At 36.0% G+C, this 10,000-nt stretch overlaps 1 protein-coding gene and 1 long non-coding RNA gene across 3 annotated transcripts in view; one reads left to right on the forward strand and one right to left on the reverse strand.

The window, feature by feature from the left end:
- LOC149134797 (uncharacterized) overlaps positions 1–3,652 on the reverse strand; it is a 33,939-nt gene extending 30,287 nt beyond the window's left edge. Inside the window, exon 1 of the long non-coding RNA XR_016242682.1 lies at positions 3,376–3,652. This is a non-coding gene — a long non-coding RNA (uncharacterized LOC149134797). The remainder of the gene's footprint in view (positions 1–3,375) is intronic.
- The window catches only part of LOC128248394 (four-jointed box protein 1-like), a 199,427-nt gene that overhangs the window by 45,179 nt on the left and 144,248 nt on the right, over positions 1–10,000 (forward strand). The window lies entirely within an intron of this gene.

A 10,000-nucleotide genomic window follows, 5' to 3' on the forward strand; every position in this document is an offset into this window, starting at 1 on the left:
CATGTGTATATATATATCACAAAGAGGTGTATATATATATATCACTTGACCAGTACCAGGGAAACAAGCAGCCAATCCGTTTAAATCGACATTAAATCCAATCGCTTCAGAGGATCGTCGTTATTAATTTGCATACTGTTAGTGTTGGAAACTTTAGTTATACATATGTTCATATAAACATACATGCATACATACATACTTATAAACATACATGCATGCATACATACATACATACATACATACATACACACACGCACATGCATACATACGCACATGTACATGCATACATACATACTTACACACACACACGTACATGCACACATACATATATGCATGCATACATACACACACGCGTACATATATGCCTGCATGCATACATACGCATGCATACATACATACACACTCGCGCACATACATACACATGCACGCACGCACGCATACATACACACATACATAAATATATACACGCATACATGCATACATACACACACATATACATACATACATACATACATATTCAAATTCATATTCCTACCAATAATAATTGGAGCACTAGGTTTTGTTAGTAAATGCTTAAAGGAGAATCTGGATAAACTGGAATTTTCAGAAAGAGAAACTGACTGACTGATCCGTACATCACAAGTGCGATCTGTGAGTAGAACAGTGAAAATATGCAAGACTTTTCTCAAATTCCAAATGTGAATTTGCCTGTGTTAACTACATCCCAAAGATGAAGCCTTGTACATTTGTTGGAAACCAGCTCCCTCCTCAGTGGAAGATTTATAATAATCGAAAAATAGGAGAGACATACATACATACATTCACGCTTATTCGTTCCTTCCAGTCTTCGTTCTTTCGTTCTTCCTCTCTCACATTTCCTTGCCTTCTCTTCTTGCTCACTTTTCCTCCTCTTTTCACTTCACTGTGTCCCTGTCGTTTTTTCTCGCTCCTCCTTAATGCTTCTGTCCCTCTGCCTCTACCTTTCTCTCTTCTCTCCCCCTCGTGACCGGTGTTTGGCCAAGCCTAATCTTTCTTTCTTCGTTTGGCCGTCGTCCGTGCAACATCTATATTCCTCCCTGTGCCTGTGAAACCTTGTATCACTGCCGTAAGGCTTTATTTCCGCACACGCCAGCTTAATTTAATTCGTCCTTAGTCGAAAGACACCTGTTGTTATGTCCTGTTATTTACGAGTTGTGTAACATTCTCCGTTTTTTTTTTGTTTTTTCGTCCTTGTTTTCGTATACATTCGCTGCTTTCTTCCAAGGAATCTAATGCTCTTAGCTTACTTTTTCCTTGGGGCTGGCCAGATTGGAGAAATCTCGAGTATAACCAGCCGAAATTGCAAAGATAATCTGGAAATTGACTGAGGAAAGAAAACTCCGAAAGACTCGTCCTTGTTTTCTTTGTCTCGTCTATCTGGATGTTTTGTTGTCCCTTTTTTGTATCACCTAACTGTCTGGATGTTTTGCGTTTTTGTCCCATTTTGTATTTTATGTATGTATGTATGTATGTATGTATGTATGTATGTATGTATGCATTTGTGTGTCTGTTTCCCCACCATCGCTTGACAATCGGTGCTGAAGTGTTTACGTCTCTGTTATCTAGCGGTTCGGCGAAAGGAACCGATAGAATAAGTACTAGGTTTACAAAGAATAAGTCCTGGGGTCGATTTGCTCGACTAAAGGCAGTGCTCCAGCATGGCTGCTGTCAAATGACCTAAACAAATAAAAGAGTAAAAGAATTCGCTCATAGCATAAGATGCAAGGATTTTTAATCAGCGGAGTTTGTGTAAACTGTTGCTAGTTTTCTCTGCGGCTAATTATTTACTTGGACGTGTGTGGTGTTGTTTTGTTTGTGAATGTGTGTGTGTGTGTATGCGTGTATGTGCATGTGTGTACGCATATATGTCGTGTGTGTGTGTGCGTGTGTATGCGTGTGTATGTGAATCTGTGTATGTGAGCGTGTGTGTGAATTTGTGTGCGTGTGTGAATTCGTGTGTGCGCGCGCGTGTGTGTAGAATTGTGGATATTCTTTGATATATATAGAAGTTACCAGTACACAACTATGCGTCTGCCATTCTTATAACGATAGAAGTTTAAAAAATACCAAAACCACACAAAACCGAAATATAACTAAAAGAAAAAAAGAAAGAAAGAAAGAAGGAAGGAAGGAAAAAAGAAGAAATAACAAAATAACTAACCTTAGAAAACTTTAGAAAACCGACAATTATTTCCACAGAAAACGACAGACGTAAAATTACAGATTTTTTTTAAACGCTTCAACGTCCTCTTTTTTATATCTGTATAACTTAAATCCAACTTCGACCGCATCATTATATATCTATATTACATCGCATCATTATATCTATGTAACTTCAATCCAGCTTACGCTACATTATTCGCGTCATTATATCGCCCACATCGTTTTACGCGGTCGTATGTGGTTCTAATTACCTTATAGTACTAATCAAATCAGACTGTATCCCACATCAGACTTTATCCCACTCCGCCTCGCTTTCGACATTTGTCCCATACATCTGAATGAAAGTTACTACTGCCTCGTTATACGACATCCTTGATACCACTCTACGAACATCAACGTTCTCAACAACACTTTTACAAACATCAGAAAGACGTGATGGAATGATTTCCACCATGATATAAAATCTAAGTTTTAGAATTGACAACACCACAGCTATCAACATAGACACTGCAGTGGCCGAGTAGTTAGGATGTTGCATTCACGATTTAGCTATCGTGTGTTCGATTCCCGAACCGAGCGGTGCATTTTGTTCTTGAGCAAAACACTTCATTTCACATTGCTCCAGTTCACTCAGCCGTAAATACGACGATCGTCTGCCGGAAAAGCCTTCCGATCGAGGGTGGGGGGGATCTTGGCCTACTCGCTTAGCCAGCGCGGTGTGGCCATTCGAAAGCTAAAACAAGTCAAAACACATCGTGACCAACGATATATAGCAACATGGGATAGCCTGGTCGGTAGCGTGATACCGTGACACACATACATACACATATTTTTAAAAGAAAAATCTTTAAGTTATTAACTATTTAAAAATATATATATCTAGGGAACTAAATGTCTCAAACCTTTTACGTATAGTGCGTTTTTTTTTTGTTTTTTTTTTACATGCTTTCGCTGTTCAACTTTTCAAAAACATGTGTTCTGGGCTAATGCTTGTAGAGGAAGTTGTTTTTACAAAAGGTGTTGCCTATTTCCTGTTTAGTTTCGGATTTAGAATTATTATGGAGTATTTTTCTTTCCCTTTCGCAGTTGATCATTTTGGGTTTTTTTTATTTTGTAGAAAGGATATATTTTGAATATTCCATTTGCACAAATATACGGATGTTTACTACTTACAATATTTCTAAAGATGACTCTTTAACTTGCTGTTGGTGCACGTTCACACGGCTAGTCAGTTTTGTTCTTGTTTCTCCAATGTATTTCTCATTGCATTGTGGGCATGTGATGCAGTAGATGAGATCTCTTGTTTCGCAAATCATGTTTGCATTCACTTTCAATTAATTCCTTCCCTTTCTTGAATCTTTTGGTTGTTCCTTGTTCAATTATTTCACATGCTTCTCATCGAGGGTCTCAACAGATTGTTACCCTCATTAGTTCTTTCCCGTTGTGAATTTGGTGGTTGTCTGCAGCTGTTGATGACCTGGGATTTTTTAAAACTATTTGTCGGAAATTCGATGGCTGATGTTGAATTGGGAGATATCTTTTGGCCGAATGTAGAATGTTGTGTTCCCAAGGATTATGGACGACTACAAATGGAATATTTGTATTTTTGTTTCCGACCTCTGTGTGAATGTTTCTCTGGTTGGCTGGTTTTGAGATTACTTTCACTCTGGTCATAACATTATGTATTAGGCTATTAAGATATTTTTGTTTTTTAAGGAACGTGTTTCGCTTTACCAATCGTTTCTCTCGCCTTTTTGTGTCTGTAAATATTGAACATATACGTCTTGCAACACTGAATTGTATATTCCTTTTCGTGTGGGAAGGGTGACAAAATCTAAAATCTAATTATGGTTGTGTCTGTGTTCTTGCAGCAGAGATCGTTGTAACTTTATCATTTTCCTTAATTATTAGAATGTCCAGAAAGGGGAGTTCCTTTTCATTCATTTCCTTAGTGTACTGAATCGATTCATGAATACTGTTTATGAATTTAAGGAATCTTGCAAGCCACGCCCCACCTTACTTTTTTAATTCCAAAATATGAAGCAGTCATCTAAGAAACTTTTCCATTTCCCAATTAAATAGCATTGGAAATGTTAATCAAAAGTAAATCTAGATTTTTCGTCCAGACATTCCATAACTGATGTTGCAAATGGCGATGTGACTTTCGTCCCCATGGCTGTGCCGCGTAGTTGCAAATTAAATCTTTCTTTAATTATTGTCACTGTAGCAAGTATTTTTTTTTACAAAACATTTACACACACACACACATACATAGTTTTATTCTTTTCTTAGTGTTAGTCATTAAACTAGTTCCATGGTGAAACATTTTCTTCTAGGTTGTAGTTGGTTACATTGAATCCATTTTAGAGCTCCCTCGATAGAATGTGTCCCCAACTGACCATGTATCGAAAAATAAACAGTGTTAAGTTGCCCTGTAATTTTCGTTAATATTTCAGTGATAAGGCTCATTTGGTCCTCGTGTTTTGCATCATGACATCAATGAAAATTTAAAAAAAAAAAAGATTAAGCATGCGTGATCTTATCAGTGAACAAAAAAGTCGATGTTATTAGGAAATTAGAGAATCGTGCTTCGATTGAAACAGTTTGTGAAAAGATTGGTGTTTAAAAGAAGTGTTGATAGATTCACTGCATTTTCTTGAAAATACAATTTTGATGCAAATTCTCAATCTTCTACTAGTGAAAAGAAGCGTTTGAAAGTTACGAAAGATACGAACCGTTGCAAAGGCAGAGATAAAATGATTTTTTTCACTTCGTCACCGCGTCTTCGACGATTCTGTGGTAACAATGTTTATGATGCAGAAATTCAAAGTACTGCACCCAAACATGTTAAACATATGGGTATCGACAATTCCGTGGTTAGTGATGGGTATTTAATAATCGCCATAGAAATGGTAATAAAATTATGCATAGTGAAGCGCGTAGTACACCATCCTAGGGAATCGAATCACGTAAAAGATATCAACTGACTTAATTAACAATGAAATTTTAACTCTCTACTGGGAAAATGGGGTAAAACTGAATTGTATTGATGGTTATTACTCAAAAATAGCTAAGTTGTTAAAAATAAAACCCTGCACACCTCATGCTAAATAAACATTTTTGCAAATGCAGATGTGGGCCTCATGGCATAACATCACACCTACAATTGAAGGGATCACCACTCTTAGAATAAAGATATTAGGAATAAAGATATTTCTTATCAAGGTGATTTTAAAGAATTTGAGGCACGAAATCTTCATTTTAATACTTCAAGTTGTAAGCGAGAGAGATATAAATGAAGACGACATCAGAATCTGGCGAGAAGACGTAGAGGGGGACCCTGGATGTCGAGTATTAATAGGAGACATAGCAGAGAGTGTTCTTGTTGGTAACTACAGAGATACTGAGAATGATCATCATTATCATCATCATCGTTTAACGTCCGCTTTCCATGCTAGCATGGGTTGGACGATTTGACTGAGGACTGGTGGACCAGGAGGCGACACCAAGTTCCAATCTGATCTGGCAGAATTTCTACAGCTGAATGCCCTTCCTAACGCCAACCACTCCGAGAGTGTAGTGGGTGCTTTTTATGTGCCACCAGCACAAGAGCTAGTCAGGCAGTCTTGGCATCGATCTCGTTTGGATGGTACTTTTTACATGCCACCTGCACAGGAGCCAGTCCAGTGGCACTGGCAACGATCTCGCACGAATGTCTTTTCACGTGCCACGGAGGCGACGTTGGCCCAAGAAATTCATGCTTTCTTTTACAAAGGAATTCTTTGACTGCGTTATTTTGTACTTTTGACTTGTCAAAAGAAACCAATATTCTGTAATACTCACATTGTCTTTGATCTTATTTCAAAAGAATCACCAGGAGGATATACAACTGAAACTCGACAGCTCTTTTAGCAGCGATGTTGCAGTTGTTAAGCTTGCTGACAATATTTGATGACTCAGCGGCAACGATCTCAGCTCCTCTTCAACCACGTCAGCCTTCTACAAGTGGGAGGCCAGCCTCAATGGAGTTTCATAGCTCTGCTACCACATAAATGACTTCTATCTCCATTCTCACGCTACATCAGCCTCATCTGTTATCTCCTACAAAAATGAGATTATCTATTTACAGTATCAACATTAAAATTTCTTTTTAATTTAAAAAAAATTTTACATACAGTAATGAGTTTATGAAATATTCATATGCTTTATATCGATAAGAATCTAATACCAATTTTCAACACACACGAGATTGAGACATAGCCGACCTCACGCACTTCTCATGAGGAATTCCGGAAGGCGCTTCGTGAGACCACTACTGAGACGCTACCGAAAAAAGAAAAAAAAAAGCCGTTGGAAAACAGATTATAGCAGCGACTCCATCTAAGAATATCTGAAGAAGGAATTGTATTCCGAAATATCATCGGACTATAGATAACTATAACTAAATTACAACGGGTGTATAGTCCATTTTTTGTATTTTAGTGCATTGTTGTACCATTCAAAACTTTTTATTCTTTACAAACAATACACAATGCTTCAAGCGAACTACAATACTCTCCTACCAATTTTAATATTTGTAGTATTTTTGCAATTCTGTTATTGTTTATTGTGGTCAGCGTGCAGTGTTATAATTTCAATATCCTATACACTATAACGCATGTAATTTCAATATTATATTCGTATACGGTTACCTCTTAGCATCTATTAAATCGAATATTCGTTTAAAATGGACACCTTTCTCCCTTACTAAAACGATTTTAACGAAAGTACACTGTACTTGATTCATTCATTCATTGACCTAGTAAAAGTGAAACGGAAGGTGGATATGGGTGGGATTTGAACTCTGAACGTAACCAAAAATCACAATATATTTTGTTTTATCTGGTACTCTAAGTGTGTGTGTGTGTGTAGGTAGGTGAGGGGTACAGACACGCACAAAAAACCATGCATGTCTCTGAAGCAATTAAACTCGTAGTCTTATTTGTCTTACAACGAAATCAAGGAAAGATCAACCACGTTGATCAAAGAAAGTAGGGGCAAACTGAACGGATTGAAAAGTATTTAGAACAATCCCTGTGGCAATGTAACAAACGAAAGCGTAGGAGAAACATCACGAATGAAAAATCTGTATAGCAAATGAAAGGAAATGTCTACAATATGTACATGACTCCACATTCATTTACTATTACGAATTCGGTCGACTTTTGGATGAGTGCAAAAATATGAGAAAAACATCGGCCAGTTTGCTTAAGCAATATATAAAGAAGGTTGTTATTTTAGATGTAAAGATAAGCCGAAAAAGAAAAGAAAACCGAAATAATAATGATAACAAGCTGGAAATACAATCATTTGATGTTTCCTCATCCATCTTGGGATGAATATCAAAATGTTATCTCGCAATATACGTATGGGTCGTATTTCTTAGATAAGAATCCAATACAAATTTCAATATTTATATAACGATTGTCCGATATTAGATCTCTTTTTGTTATAACTTATATTCAGAATATAAGTGATAATAAAGAACATTAACATCCTTTTTATTACAATAATTTCTTACATAAAAAAGAAAAACAACAACAAAAAATACCTTTGAATCTTTGATGTTTCCAAGCTGGCTTCGGAAATTTCTGCCGATTCAGAATAAAAAGGGAAACAAACAAATATCTTAAACGCAAGTGTGGCCGGTGTGGTTAAGATGCTCGCTTTGCAGGCAGGTGGTTTTGGGTTCGGTCCCACTGCACTGCAACAAGTATTTCACTGTAACTCTAGGCTGACCATTGTCTGGTGGAGTAAATTTGTAAAACGGAAACTGTGAGGAAGCCAGTTATGTAATGTAGGTGGGTGTGTGCACGTGTGCATGCGTGTGCGTGTGTGCATGAATGTAAAAGTAGTAAACACTAATGGCGTATCGTTCTAGCACTTGAATGTTGATTTATTTCACCATGAGCTCTATGTGGTTTTACCTAGCCATTTTCTGGCGTCTTACACGTGTTAATGTGCCTTGATTCTATAGAAATGCTTATAACTAAGTTATATATATGTACGTATGTATGTATGTATCTATCTATCTATCTATATATATATATAGGTGAGAAAGTTGGTATGTGAAAGCACGTGGTTGGATGTATAAAAGATAATAAGAGTGAAAAAACTTAAAGTATATATTTAAATTATGTCAGAAAAATGTTAGAAAAATGTTATAATATCTTTTTGGTATATAAACATTATATTTTGAGAAATAACCGGTTTCGTGTTGTCTTTTCAAATTTCTCTACTTCATTGTAACGTGTTCGCTCCAGTCTGAAAAAGAAGAGTATATATATATATATATATATATATATATATATATATATATATATATAAAGCCCAAACCACGGTTAAGTGTAATTTCGAAGGGTATGAAAAATAAAAACATTTTCACTAGTTACCACTTGTACCTACACCTCTTTTGTATGTAAATGTACACTAATTTTCTATGAAAAATATGTTGCCTATTAACTATTTTATGCATGCTAGCCACTGGTAGAAAATTTCTCTAATTTTCCTACCCTTTATCTATTTTCTTCCCCCCTCTCTCTCTCTCTCTCTCTCTCTCTCTATATATATATATATATATATATATATATATGCACACACACACGTATGTATGTGTCTTTGTGTCCTCTATCGCCTCTTGATAAATGGTGGTGATATTTTTACGTCCCCATAACCTAGCAGTTCAACAAAAGAGAAATGACAGAAAAGGTACCAGCCTTGAAAATAAGCATTAGGGCCGATTTGTTTAACTAAAACCCTCCAAGGTGCAGCACCAGCAGGGCCACAGTCCAATGAATGAAACAAGAAAACAATAAAAGATAACATTAAATGAGTCATGTTAAGAAAGGCGACAGAGGTAAATGATAAGACTTTATGATTGGATGTGCAATTATGTACAAATGTCAACAGAGCCAGGCCACGTATCTGTATTCTGTCAAGAGAGTGCTCTAGATGTGCCATGCTCCTTACTGTCATACACCTTACACCTTGCCGTCATTCCAAGCCATTGTCCATACTGAGTTTTTCTCCCTCGTCTGCCATTTCAGTTTTCATGTTCTTACCATCTTCAGTGGAGGAATGAAGAATTTTGGGGGATTTGAAGAAGTATCAGTTTTGTTTTTGGAACGTGGTTTAGGCTGATTTTTCTGCTTGTTTTTCTTCTTATTTTTTTTCTTTAGTTACCCAAATAGGGAGTGATTCCTTTTGGAATCAACAAAAGATATGAGGCAATGGTAAAAACTTCAAGTAATGGAATCTAGTAGTAGATGAACTCTGCTACAATGTTTATTAATTAACATAGAAAATAGTTTGATCAATTCTGACATTAAAAGCTTTCCTGAAAGAATAGATTGTTTATTTGAATGAAATGCATTTTAAATACATTTAAACTATTTTATTAAAAAAAACAGAGAATTTTCTTTTCTTTGTTGCTTTTTTTTTCTTCATTTAATTTTGTTTCACTGAAAATTAACAGAAAACTGGTTATAAAGAAAACTATGTACAAAATAAGTAAAGAGAAGATTGAAGTCAGTCTTGAATCTAAGGAAAGAAGACGCCATAATGGTTTTTAAAAACAATACATATTGAGTTACAATTCCTTTACATCATCCCATTTTTACACACACACACACACACACAAAAAAAAAATGAAAGAAAGAAGAAAGCAAACACAAACAGGACAAATTTTAATCAAATTTAGTCCCTGGTTTTCTGGCAAAAAACAGAAATTGCTTATTTTTGCACGCAATCAATCAATATT

This window comes from Octopus bimaculoides, chromosome 7 (assembly GCF_046866305.1).
Source record: "Octopus bimaculoides isolate indiv1 chromosome 7, ASM4686630v1, whole genome shotgun sequence".
NCBI classification, from domain to species: Eukaryota; Metazoa; Mollusca; class Cephalopoda; order Octopoda; family Octopodidae; genus Octopus; species Octopus bimaculoides.